The sequence below is a fragment of the Oryctolagus cuniculus genome, chromosome 18 (assembly GCF_051225735.1).
Source record: "Oryctolagus cuniculus isolate XC-2025 breed Fujian yellow rabbit chromosome 18, ASM5122573v1, whole genome shotgun sequence".
NCBI classification, from domain to species: Eukaryota; Metazoa; Chordata; class Mammalia; order Lagomorpha; family Leporidae; genus Oryctolagus; species Oryctolagus cuniculus.
In genome coordinates, this window is record NC_142884.1 from 43,194,079 (window position 1) to 43,208,395 (window position 14,317).

A 14,317-nucleotide genomic window follows, 5' to 3' on the forward strand; every position below is an offset into this window, starting at 1 on the left:
AGGCCCCTGTCAATAAATCTACAGGAGAAAGGTCAGGTTTACATTGTTGGACGGGATTGGCAAATACATTTGTTCCTGCGATGTCTGTGTTTTAAATGCCACCCTCCGACGGACCTCGTGCTGCAGCACACTTTGGAGTTTGATGAGATGTCAGTTTTGCTCAGCTCTGATCAAATAAGATGAATGGAAGTGAAACCAGAACAAAAGTATTACTTCTGTCATTTTTTTATGCATTACAGGAATTGGGTCAGTCGGGGAGATTTCTCTTAAATAAATACCAATCCCTGCAATGCCACCCATTGATCTGCCAGTCAGCGCACAATAATCGCTTTCCTGCGGGAAAGGCCACTCCACTGGCAGAGCAAAGAGCAGGACAACACCCGCACACAACCACCCGCCTGCAACTCGTCAACACGCACCCAGCCGCTTCCACTCCCACTTCAAACAATGCCGGGGCAAAATATGGATTTCTCCCTGTGCTGAGCAAACACGGTGAGAGAACAAGCTGGAATCTCTCCTGCAAAGAGGGATTATAATCATGGCTTTCCCCTTTCTCCCACTCAGAACGTGCAGATCTGATTAAACAGAGAGCAGGGGATCTGGCTGGCCGACTGACCCAGTCTGAGGGCCACTGCAGGTCAGGCGTGAGGTCAAGAAGAACTATGAGATTTGGGATGGGAAAGAGCACAGGGCAGTTGTTCAGAAAAGGAGCCAAAGCCCAGGCATCGGGGCGTGTGCGAAGAAACAGGAGCCGGTGGGCAGCCAGCACTGTGGACCATGGAAACCAGGGCTACGGGAGCCATGCCTGGAGAGGAAGGCAGTGCAGAGCTGAGCAGAACCAAGGGAGGAGAGGAAGCCAGAAGCCAGGTCCTCAGGACATCACAGGAAGCCCAGCCCTGACTGCAGCTTGGTGCTCTGGACTCTCCGTTACACGAAGCAGTACTTGTCCTTTCGAATTAAAATTGTAAATGAAAGCATAAACAGAATGAAGACCTGGGTACCGGCCTGCCTGGTCGCATCGCGCAGGATCTGAGGGAAGCCCCTGGAGCCCGACAACCGCCTTTGCCCAGAAGGGGAGGCTGACTCTTCACGGTGTCTCTGGATTATACGAGGGGCTTCAAAGGGCTTGAGGGAAATGGAATGAATATATATTCCTGTGCAAACTTGTTGAAATTCTACAGCAGTTAAAACACTGCTTTGGATGTCTGCATCCCTTACTGGAGTGGTTGGGTCCGAGTCCCAGTAGCTTTCTGCTACTGTGCACCCCGGCACACAGCAGCTGATGGCTCAAGTGATTGGGTCCTTGCCACCCACATGGGAGACCTGGGTTGCATTTCTTGTTCCAAGCATTGGCCTGGCCCAGCCCTCACTGTTAACAGGTATTTAGGGGAGTGAACCAACAGATGGGAGCACTCTTGTCTGTCTGTGTGTCTCTCCCTCTTAATTAAATAAATAAATGAAAGGAACTCTTTAAAAGTTCATGAAAACACACGCTATGAAGAAAGTATGCATTGCTTTCAAAAATTTTGCACCAAAATAAATCTATCTTTAAATTTTAAAAAATTATTATTGACTTTAATTTTATGTGAAACACAGAGAGATATAGCCAGATAGGCAGAGACCTTCCGTTTCCTGTTCATTCCCCAAACGCGAGTAACAGCCAGGACAAAGCAGGGAGCTGAGAACGCCATCTAGATCTCTTCTGTGATGTCAGGGACCCAAGTACTTGAACCATCCCTGCTTCCTCCCAGAATCTGCACTAGTAGGAAGCCGAAATCCTAAGTGGAGCCAGGACTTGAACCCAGGTCCTTCAATCTGGATGCAGGTGTCCCAAGACACAACTCAACTGCTGAGTAAACACCCTCCCCTAAAGTTATCCTTTAATTCCATTTCCCATGAACTTATCCAAGCACCTCGTGCAGAGAGCAGAACACATGAGAGTTGTGAGCCTCTTCTTCTACAGGGCCTCTGCCCTCCCTGGGCTATCCAGGTCCTATTGTGCTGGTAGGTGAGTGGGTTTCTTCATCCTTTTCTGACATTTAAGAGTCAACAAGACGGCTGGCACTGTGGCTCAACAGGCTAATCCTCCGCCTAGCGGTGCCAGCACACCGGGTTCTAGTCCCGGTCGGGGCACCGGATTTTGTCCCGGTTGCCCCTCTTCCAGGCCAGCTCTCTGCTGTGGCCCAAGAGTGCAGTGGAGGATGACCCAAGTGCTTGGGCCCTGCACCCCATGGGAGACCAGGAGAAGCACCTGGCTCCTGCCATTGGATCAGCGCGGTGCGCTGGCCGCAATGTGCTGGCCGCGGCGGCCATTAGAGGGTGAACCAATGGCAAAGAAAGACCTTTCTCTCTCTCTCTCACTGTCCACTCTGCCTGTCAAAAAAGTAAAATTAAAGAAAAAAAAAGAAGATAATGGGACTGCTCCATCAGAGCCGGGGAGGGAAGGACTCTGCTCCATGGTGAGTGAGGCACTGATGTGGTCACCAATCCTTCTCTGCCATCCCCAGGGACTCCAGAGTTCCTGAACAATTACGTGAGATCTACTCCTCACAGAGATGTTGCCTTTCACCTTTCTCAAACTGATAAACTAGATTTACAGAATTACTGATGATATTAGTCCCAAGGCGAAGGAGCCAAGCGATCCCCTTGGTGCCAAAATTTTCAGGAATGCCTACGTCCTCTGGGCCAGCAGGGGGAGTCTCACAGGGTGTGAACTCACAAGAACAGAGGGACCATTCACAATATCAAGGAAAATGTCATGGTGGGTGGGGTAGGGGAGTGTATGTGGAGGGGGGCAGGGGTTCTCCACTTCCTGACTTACAAAGTAGTGACCCAGGCCATCTTCTATGAGGGGTCGCATATCCCAAGCAGGTGGAAGATGCTGTAGTTGTTCACTGACCATCCAAGATGTGAAAGGAAATAAGAGGGGCACTCCAGTAGATCACCTGGATGCCAAACATGTGCTTTTCTGCCCCCAGATTAACAACAGCCTCACCAACACCTGGTGGTCCAGGTCAATACCCCTGCCACCTGCCAGAGTGGCCACCCTTGCTTGATTGCTTCTCTCTCCTGACTTAAGAAGTCCAACGTGACTAAGCTGCAGTCATCACTTAGGGTTGCATGGGCCTCATGCTGTGTCATCCAGTGCAGGTATTTGTCCCACTTCTTGCAACCAGGACTTCTACCCACACAGAACCCAGTAGAGGGAGAAGCAGCACATGTTCCTTAATAGGGTCATGACAGGTAGGGCTGCTCCTATTTCTACTCCTTTGTTCTCAGATCCATGGGTTTCATCTACTGAGGACACAACAGCATATACATTACATTGAGGCCTGCATTGTGACCTAAAGGATAACGCCACCCATCCCCTCAGGGAATTATCACCTAGCCATGCCTCAACCATGCCTTGAAAAGGAAGGCACTCCTTGACGGAGACTTCTGATAGTTTTGATAGGACCAGTGGATCCATTCCCACATCTCTTTCCTGTAAAGTGGACCCTTGAGAATACTGAAGACAAGCTTGTATCCAGAATATGTGGCAATTCTAGCCAAGATGAATCACTGCTCTCTTGGGTGGAACGGATCCAACACAATCAACTTGCCATCGTGGATGGTTGGTCTCATAAGGGATGGAGCCAAACTGGGGACTCAGAATTGCCCTTGGTTCCTGGCAGTTTGACATTTGGCAGACATAGCAGCTAGACCCACTTTAGTGTACAGGAGCCTAGGCTGTGGGACTCACGTGGATCCTCAGTCCCTGCCAATGTGACTATTCTGTCCATGTGCCCAATGTCCCAGCACTTGGGCCCCTGGTAGCAGAGGATTGGTGATGTCAACCGCGGAAGATAGGTTCTTCTGATTCCTTAGCTATTTAGTGGCTCATCCTTAGTGATGCATTAACATGAAACACAAAACACATCACACTCCATAGTTAAGTATTTCCATCCGCATGCTTTTCCCTTCAGCATCCTTGATCCTGATCTTCCAATTTTTCTGCTTCAGCCATTGGTCATTGTCCTTGCATCCACACATACTGTACATTCCTAATTAAGGCCACTTCTTTCCATTCATGGTGGATGACCCAGTGCAGTGCCTAACATTCTAATTGGGAACACGTTCACCCCCACTCATTTCTGTCTTATATGAACACTCTAAGTGGGCCTGTGGTTTAATGATAGTCTGAGGAAGTCTATCCATGAACCTAGATCAGCCTTTGCCTCTCTCGCTAATCCGTGGAAAGGAACCTGCCCTGTGGCTGTTTGACTGAGCTGAGGGAGAGGCACCAACACAGTGGTTTTGAGCATGTGGGATCTGTAGCCCATTGTGTCTCTGTTCCCATTCATGGCTGGATGGAGCACTTCAGTTTTACAGAGTCTGCTGCATCTTACAGCTTGGTGAGGCTGAAAGTCAGGTGCACAGTGATCGGTCCTGGACATATCTCAAGGTCAAGAGCTTCATCTCTACCAGAGATCCACAGCATGCCAGAACTACATTTTTGGAAGGTGTTTAATTCTCTACTGCAGATGTCATGGTCTATAAACTTGACATAAACTCCAAATGGAATCCTGGTAGCCACTACTGATACCTTCTAATTCCATTGGGGTGACACGTTCCAACTAGAAAGGCTGCTGGTGCTATAACTTGTTCCTGCTGAAGAGCCCTTTGCTGGGGGGCTGTCCTCAGAGTTAGCAGCCTTTCAACAAATGGGTCATAGCAGAACTGACCAAGCAGGGGCTGTGATTTCTTCTTAATGGTAGGAAGTAGAAGAAAAACTTTTCCTTATAATTGGATGGGCTGTCACAGCATTTTTCACATCTTTGGACCCCTAAAATTTTCATTAATACTGTAGACTCTAAATCTTTGAAGGATTTCTTTCCCACCCTTTGGGGTGCATGTGCCTCTAGCACATTGGCCACTTCTGCTCCTCTGATGTGAGTAGCATGATGTCACCAAGAAGCTGGACTAACATGATGTCCATCTAAGTGTCTGCATGATCCATATCCCTTCAGGTGCTGATCCAACAGAATGTGGGAGAGTTACATGGCCCTGGGGCAAGACTGTAGATGCATGCTGTTTCCTGCCCCAAGTAAATGCATTGTTTCTCATCCTTTGTACTTACAGGTCTGAAGAAGAAAGCACTTATTCACCCAATGCATCACCCATGCCACGAATCTGAGACTGGGTTAGTCTACTCTGGCACAGATATCACACATGGCACATTAGTCACAATTGGCATAGCTTGGTTGAATTTGCCATTGGACATTTTCATCCTCTAGCATCTGTCTGGATTTTATAGGAACCAGACTTGTCAATCAGAATATGATGGGGATCTTTATTCCTTGACTGTAAAGACAGCACTAACTCTGCAATATTGCTTTGATTTTCTCTCCTGGGAGGTAGGGGGATATATAGTCTCAGAGACTTCCACTTGACTTTCCTACCATAACACGTCTTACCTTAGAAGCATAAAAATCAGTGTAGTAGTTCTGCTGTTTACCAACATATGTCAGTTCCCATTGTTCATTTAAGAATTGGGAAGACAAGTACTGGGTGTCACTGTGGATCCAGTGGACTCAGTAGGAGCTAAACCTGAGTTAGGACTCCACTTAATATCTAGTCACCAGACACTCCCAATTTTAAATGGGGATCATGGGGATGCTTTGAGTCCCTGGAGCAAAGTCTATGCCAACCCTGTGTCCAACTCCAATGCTTAGACATTCCTTTTTCTTGAGCATCATGTGAAATGGCCCATAGGTCCCTTTATAGAAGAGCTGGATGAATCACTTTCATATAGACATTGCCATAGTGTTATAGGATCTTTCTTCCTAGGGTCCTGGGCTATCTATAAGTCAGGTATGAGTCTAAAATATTAGTGCAACATACTTCTATTCTATGATAACTTACATTGAGACAATTACTCCTAGCCTCCTGTTCATCTATTATTCTTGTTGTTGCAGTTTTTAGATTGTGTAAATTGAGTAATCTAATTGTTGGCTGTGCATCTAGCTACCCACAGGAAAGCTGGATTCTATCGATTCTCTCCATGGCTCTCCGAGGGTCAGTCCTCCATGGATGCCACTCTAACCCTGACATTTACACCAGCAATTGCATCCACGTTGTATCTGATTGTTTGAGCACTGCTCCCCACCTCAGTTGTCTGGAGGTTCCACCATCCCCAATGCTGTCACAGACCCCAGTCCTGCAGGACGCCTGGCATTTCCTACCATTACCCTGGGCTACAGAGGTCAGCCATCCCTGAACTTCTCAACCATGTTCATACTCTTCTCAAGGGTGCATTCCTACATCTTTGATAATAGAGTGGCTCTGGCCTCACTTGAAAAACCTAGTTAATGAATGGATATTTTTGAATTATCTAATATAGCCAATATTCAGCTTGTCAACTTCCCTAAACTTTCAATCTCTTCATTCAGCATTTCACAGATTTCTCCCCCTTTTCCTTAACCTGGACCACCACTTTCCCCATGATGCCAGAGCCAGTCATCAGAGTGTTACTGAATTTTGTGTGCCCATATTGATCCAGCTCCATTATCCAACTGTCCCTCTGATGCGAGACCCTCAATCTCCAGTCCCCTTCATACTCTCCTGTTTGCAGTTGGGCTATGTTTGCTAGTTCCTGCAGCTCCTTTGGGATATATTCCCATGCTCTCTTAGCATGCTGGGACTTCCTTTGCTGCTTCTTCTCCTTTGCGACTTTTTTTTTATTTGACAGGCAGAGTTAGACAGTGAGAGAGAGAGAAGAGAGAAAGGTCTTCTTTCAGTTGGTTCACCCCCCAAATGGCCACTGTGGCCAGTGCACTGCACCAATCAGAAGCCAGGAGCCAGGTGCCTTTCCTGGTATCCCATGCGGGTGCAGGGCCCAAGCACTTGGGCCACCCTCCACTGCCTTCCTGGGCCACAGCAGAGAGCTGGACTGGAGGAAGAGCAACCGGGACAGAATCTGGTGCCCCAATCGGGACTAGAACCCGGGGTACCAGCACCGCAGGCGGAGGATTAGCCTAGTGAGCCCTGGCGCCAGCCTCTCCTTTGCAACTTAACCCAAGCCATTTGTCTGGTGGCAAGGAGAAGAGGTAAAGGGTAGACTCTGAGCAGGCAGTCAAACAAGGCAGAAGCCTCTACATAATCCTCCAGCACAGAAGGTGCTGTGACTGAATTGTGTCCCTCTGAATTCACATGTTGAAGTCCTAACTCCAAAAGTGACCCTATTTGGAGATAGAGTGGTAAACGAGGTCATAATTAAGGGCAGGGGCTACTTTGAAAGCATTGGTGGCCTTACAGAAAGAGGAATCTCTTTTTCTCTCTTTTAATCATCTCTAAGTCAGAAAGAAATCCTTCACCAGAAGCTGGCCATGCTGATGCCCTGACCTTGGACTTACAGCCTCCAGAACAGTGAGCAAACAAATGTCTGTTGTGTAAGCCATGCAGCTTGCCGACTGCCACTTTTCCTTAACCTGCACCATCACTTCCCCTGATTCTGGAGCCGCCCTTTCCGACTGTTACTGAATTTTGTGTGCCCATATTGTTTTATTGTGTGCCAAGTATTTTGTTAGGGAAGCTCAAGCCAAGACAGATTTTGGCACCAAGAAAGTGCTAGCCTCTAGCGGGAGAGGAGTGGACCACTTCTTTTAGCCCAGAGTATTCTGAGACATCCTCGGATTCAAGATTTTTGAATGCATCAACCCAGGTATTCCCACGTCTCATAGCCCAGTGTCTCTTTCCTCCCTCACCCTGACCCTTACACAGCAGATTCGCCAAGGTTGAGAATTCAACCATCTCTGACCTTGATATTCTCATAATTAAATGTGGGGCCTGATCCTTAGCTCTTATGTCCTCTGGCTGTGAAGAATGAGAGATTCTTTTATATGCAGCCAAAGATGCCATATGGCTTTCAACTTAGCTTTTAATTTATACTTAAAGATCCTCAGCCATTCATTGTCTTTATGCAGTGCATGGATTACCTAAGAGCCATCTAATTCTACAGTTCTTATACTTCTCAAAGCCCTGAGTTAGTACCACTTCCATTACATTTTCTTCTACCATTGTTCATCCCTTCCCTACACTGCTGCACGTTTTAGCAGCACCCTGGGGCTTATCCATGCTCCACTTACATCTAGTGGTAGAGTTCTCATTGTCAGCTAGTTAGCAGGTGATCCAATGCCACATTCCCATTTTGGAGTCTGTCTCTTTAAATTGTTCTTAGCATCAATTGTCTTGGCTTGGGTTTCCAGGGAAACAGACTCTGAGATGGAGTTTGCCAGAGGAGGCTGATTGAGGAGGATCTTCGCGACCACATCTGTCAGGGAGTGAAGGAAGTCAGACTGTGCATATGGGTGGACTGAATCGTGATGTGAGCCTCAGCTAACCCCATAGCAGCTCTGGGGCTGGGATCACCCTCCTTGTCCCAGTCTTTGTCGGGGAACTGTCCCCATGACCAGGTCAAGACTGAGAGTGAAATGGATCTCTCTATCTCTTCTCCAGGGGAGGAACTCAACTGAGATCCGCCAGCCAATGAATCAGCAGCAGCTGGGGATGAGTGTCTTGGTCCTAAAGAAGGAATGTGTGTGTCATATCCCCATATCCACTGTAGAGGGACAATCAGGTGTCTGGCTGGGATGAAGTCTTGCCTTCTTCTCTCATGCATCATATCTCTTTTTTAAAGAATTATTTTATTTATTTGAAAGAAAGAGTTACAGAGAGAGGTAGAATCAGAGCGAGAGAGGCCAGATGGCTGCAACGGCCAGAGCCGAGCTGATTTGAAGCCAGGAGCTTCTTCCAGGTCTCCCACCTGGGTGCAGGTGCCCAAGGACTTGGGTCATCTTCTACTGCTTTCCCAGGCCATAGCAGAGAGCTAGATTGGAAGTGGAGCAGCTGGGACTAGAACCGGTGCCTATATGGGATGCTGGCACTGCAGGCTAGGGCTTTAACTCACTTCACCACAGAGCCAGCCCCTCATGTATTATATCTTATTCAAAGTATCCATCTGGGGCCTGGGCCAAAAACATTGACTTCCATGGTTCCTGAGCAGTCCAGACAGGCAACATGAACTCAAGAAAATAACCGCAGAATGTGTAAGTCAGAAAACTCTGAGTATTGTCAAAGTCCTTCTATTTGTTCATGAAAACCCATTTCACTTTTGGCATACAGCTGGATGACATTCTCTGCCTCTTTTCCTTTACCTGTGATTGGGTTCTGGCCACGGAAAAGCATGAACAAAGAAGTTGGTGACTTCCTGCCCTGGGCTCTTTCTCTCTTCTCCCATCTTTCAGCTGGATTTAAAGGATGCAGCAGAGGTTGGAAAAAAAACATACAGAATAGACCGGAGCAGGCATTGTGGAGCAGCTGAGAGAGCTGCCACCTAAGAGCCCAGGGAACCTCATTAGCACCCCCTAAGTTCTGTGCCAGATTCACGTGAGAGGATTCTTCCTGAGGAAACATATTCCAGTATTTGGTGGTTACTGGACTGTAATATTTTCCCAAAGGGTAACATTGAAGAGGAAGAATGGTACAACAGGAGAGGGGTGGGTTTAATGGTTACAAATGATGTGAATCCAACTCAAATTAGTATAAGTTCTCTGTGTCTACCACCTATTTCTCTACCCATCTCTATATCTATCTATCATCTATCTCTATAGTTATCTTTCATCTATCTCTAGATCTACTTTTCTATCAATCGTCTATATCTATCACCTAAATATCAATCTCTGTATGTCTATTTCTGCACCTATCAATCTCCATATCTCTCTCTCAGTTGATCTATCAATCTATCATCATCATCATCACCATCTCCTGTAATACGACTGGTTTCAAGCTCTGCTGGATTCAGAAGCCCCAGTGTTGGTATCAGGACCTGGGCTTCCACTGTCTCTCAGTTCCATCCCTAGAGTGTGTCCATCCTTAACATAGGGTCTGCTCATGTGGTGGCCCCCAGACAACTTGTCGGGAGCACTGGCCTGTTTTCAGTCATTTCAACAGAAGCTCCCTAGTGCCCCATGTGACCACCTCTGAGCCCTGTGCTGCGGTCAGGGCACGTGGTGCCACCTGCTAGGCCTGGGCCCTTTGTTCCCCTTTGGCACAGGTGTACAGCCAGGTACATTTGAATCACATGGACTACAGATAGGAGAAGTGAGGTTCTGTAAGGGAAGTTGGAGGTGATATTGCCAGAAGCCTGGTCAGGCAGGAAACACCTCCAGCATTCCCTCTGGGGTCGGGTCCCCAGCCAAGCTATAGTCAGTTCTAGGAACTCAAGCCAGTCATTTTTGTCTTTGGTGCTGTTTCTTGTTGAGGAAATCTGTGTCTTAAATCCTAAGCTCCTGTACTTGTACTTGGATCCCTCCCAGGGTGCTCAGTGCCCCATCCGTCATCGAGGTCACAAATAACTCAGCTTTGCATTGGGGTGCAATGGCCGTGTTTTGTTGTATGGTGGAAAAACATATCACAGGTCAAATTCCAAATCGCCTTGTGCCAGGTCGTGCCATGTCAGGTCCCTTCTGGATCTCAGGAGATGCCTCTTCCTTCAAGCTCAGCAGCTGGCACTGGCTTTCCATTTTTCTGTGTAACTCTCCCCCGGGGGCCTCAGCTGAGTTCCAGTCTTTGAGCTGGTAGTACTGCTTTAAAATCCCTGATCTTTATGCCACTGAACACTGTGTGCTTCCAAACCTCGGGTAAGCTGCTTAGGGAATGGAAGGGCTGTTTGAAGGTACAAGTCCCCATTGCATATTTGCTGATATAAAATAACAATTTAAATAATCAATCATTTATTGAGCATTTCCTAGGTACTGAGCATTGTGCTAAATATTTTTTTAAAGATTTATTTATTTATTTATTTGAAAGTCAGAGTTGCACAGAGAGAAGAAAGGCAGAGAGAGAGAGAGAGAGGTCTTCCTTCCATTGGTTCACTCCCCAAATAGCCACTATAGCAGGCACTGCGCCGATCCAAAGCCAGGAGCCAGGTGCCTCCTCCTGGTCTCCCATGCGGGTGTAGGGGCCCAAGCACTTGGGCCATCCTCCACTGTCTTCCCAGGCCACAGCAGAGAGCTGGACTGGAAGAGGAGCAACCGGGACTAGAATCCGGCGCCCATATGGGATGCTGGTGCTACAGGCAGAGGATTAACCAAGTGAGCCATGGTGCCGGCCTGGCATTATGCTAAATATTTTACATACACAACCTCATCTTATTCTCCCAAAGCCCTCCCGCACGTAATCTCTTGGCTCTGGGTGGTACAGGTCATTGCCCCTTCCTCTGCTCCTGTCGCTACTCATGCTGTTCAACCCTTTTCCACTCGTGATCCCGTCTTCTCAATAGACAGTCTGTTTCCTTCTCTGGCATCTCTGTTTTTCCTTCCAGATCCATTCACTGTCCCTCTTAGCAGCACAGAAGACCCAGTTGGCACCCAGCTGACAGAAGCTCCTTCTCTGGGCAGCAGGAGATGGAGGGAATGACCAAGCCCTCCACTCCCAGGCCCCTCGCTTACAAAGAGCCTCGATGGCTTGCGGAGGCAGGCAGAGTCCAGCACCCAGACCCTGCCAGCATGGCCAGTGGGGGCGAGGTGTGTGACCTCCAGGGCAGGGCCAGCCCTGGAACTGAAGGGATCCACCCCCACAGGAGAGTAGACTTTCTAGGGAGTGCCAGAGGGGTGTGTAAGCTCCAAATTTACAAACTCATTTTGAGGCAAATAATTGAGCTAGGTGTCCTGTGAGTCCGGCGTGAATATATTTGCATTTGTACGCCAGCAAGCCTTTAATAAGTACGCTCTCTCTTGTCCCATGGAAATCGCCTGTAAATAAATAACAGGACAGCCCATTTTTGCTGACTAATCATTTTTGCCTTTCTATCTGGGTGCCAGTTGCACTTTATAAATGACTTTCATTTACAGTGCATTATGTTTCCTTGTATTTCTTGTCTCTAAATCCCTATGCAATATTTTGTATGCATTCCCATGATAGTTTAACTGTCTTTAACCTTTACCATGAAGGGTGGTGCTTGTGTGTGTGTGTGTGTGTGTGAATGTGTGTTTGCATGAATGTGTTCAGTAGCACCGTTTACTTGTTTCATTCCTCATTTCTGAATGAATCCATCCCACTTGGCTATTTTGGCCATGTGCTTTGTCACTGCTGTTTTTCCATTAATATAAAGGATATTTGCTTTGTATAAACCTGACCCTGGGTGACTGCAGCCAGAATGACTGGACCCCTTCTGTGAGAAGGTGGAAGCAGGGACTTACTTGGGTTGGGAGAGTTCATTGTGGAAGCCAAAGCAGATGTAGCTGAGATAATCTGTCATCTGCCTCAAGGGTAATTCTCTTTAAAAACTCATCTGAGGGGCTGGCGCTGTGGCACAGCTGCTTGTGGTGCAGAGGATAAAGCCACCGATTGCGGCACCGGCATTCCATTCGAGTCCCAGCTACTCTGCTTCCAATCCAGCTCCCTGCTAGTGTGCCTGGGAAGAGGAGCGGAAGTTGGCCAATGTCCCTGGGCTCCTGCACCCATGAGGGAGACCTGGAAGAAGCTCCTGTCTTCCAACTAGCCCAGTTCTGACTGTTGCAGCCATTTGGGGAGTGAGCCAGAGGATGGAAGACCTCTCTCTCTCTCTCTCTCTCTCTCTGTAATTCTGCCTTTCAAATAAATAAATAAATCCTTTAAAAAAAAAAAACCTCATCTGAAGCTATCCCCAGAAAACAGCAAGATACTGTATTCAGCACAAAGCAAAATACTAAGAACTACTATTTATTGAGCACCTACTGTATGCAAAGATCTCTACTTGCAGCTTCTTTAAGCATCGCCAAGAAGCCCTGGGGCAGTGCAAAGTTTGGCTGCACTGTGGTCAGACGCCAGAGCTTGCCTCACGCTCGCTGGCCAGTGCAGCCAGAGTCTGATGCGAGCAGTGCACACAGAGGCAGGTTCTTTTCCCAGTGACATGGGCTTGTCGTTTGGTCCCAGGATGCCCACAAATGCACCAAGAGTATCCTGCTGACTCCTGGGTGGGCCTGAGCAGGGCGCAGAGATCACTCGGCAGAATGCACTGGCCTGGCTCCTCAGTCTCACCTCTAGACAACCCAGCAGATACCCGGGCTGAGGCCCTTGCAATCAAACATCCGCTCACAAATATTGATTAAACTCTGAGCCAAGCACTGGGACTGTGGAACAGACAATGCTGAGCTCACTCTAAACAAATGAGTAGCATAGTACCCGGGAGTCAAAGGATATTAGTTTTCTTTTTTAAAAAATTTATTTATTTATTTTAAAGTCAGAGTTACACAGAGAGAAGGAGAGGTCTTCCATCCATTGGTTCACTCTCCAATTGGCTGCAATGGCTGGGGCTGAGCCAATCCGAAGCCAGGAGTCTTCCATGCATGTGCAGGGGCCATCCTCTACTGCTTTCCCAGGCCATAGCAGAGAGCTGGATCAGAAGTGGAGCAGCTGGGACTTGAACCAGCACCCATATGGGATGCAGGCACTGCAGACGTTGGCCTTGTCCACTACACCACAGCGCTGGCCCCAGATGATTGGTTTTCTACAGTTGCATTTTACATTAGGGCAGATTTAGCAGCTTAAAACAGCTCCTGCTCATTATCTTGCTCTCTAGCTCAGATATCCAGGGGCCCATACCTGAGTTCCCTGCCCAGAGTTGTAAGCAGCTGAAATCAGGGTGTCAGCCAACTGGGCTTTCATGGGGAGGCTTTGGGAAGAACCTGCTTCCAAGCTCACTCGGATTGCTGGAAGACTCAGCTCCTCGTGGTGGTGGGGCTGAGATCCCCGTTCCCTCGCTGGTTGTCAGCTGGGGCCCCTCTCTCAGCTTCCAGCTGCTGCCCCCACTCCTCTCCTCCATGTGCTTTGAATTTTGCTGGCTTCCTTTTCTCCTCCCCTGCCCTGCTTTCAAGGGCTCATATGCACATACTTGGGTAACCCAAAATCATCTCCATATTTTCAGGTTGACGGATTAGTGACCTTCATTACTTATGCCAGGTCCCTTTTGCATGTAGCATCTTCCTAGATCTGTATTCAGGGACAAAATCCACAGGGGCTGACACTCTGGCTTCTGCAGGCTCCCATAATAATAATGTAATAATGCAACCATCTTTCATGCAATAAATCCGAACCACTTACTGCAGCCAGGTACTGGCCTAAGAGCTGGTTCCGGAACTATGAGCAGCACAGTCAGAAATCCTTATCCCCTGGAGCTCCCATTTTAGTGAGCAGAGCCACCAATAAACAAGGCAAAGCAGCCAAATGTGTACTATTTCAGGTGGCTTTTTGTTTGTTTGTTTTGAGTTACAGAGAGAGAAGGAGAGGCAGAGAGAGA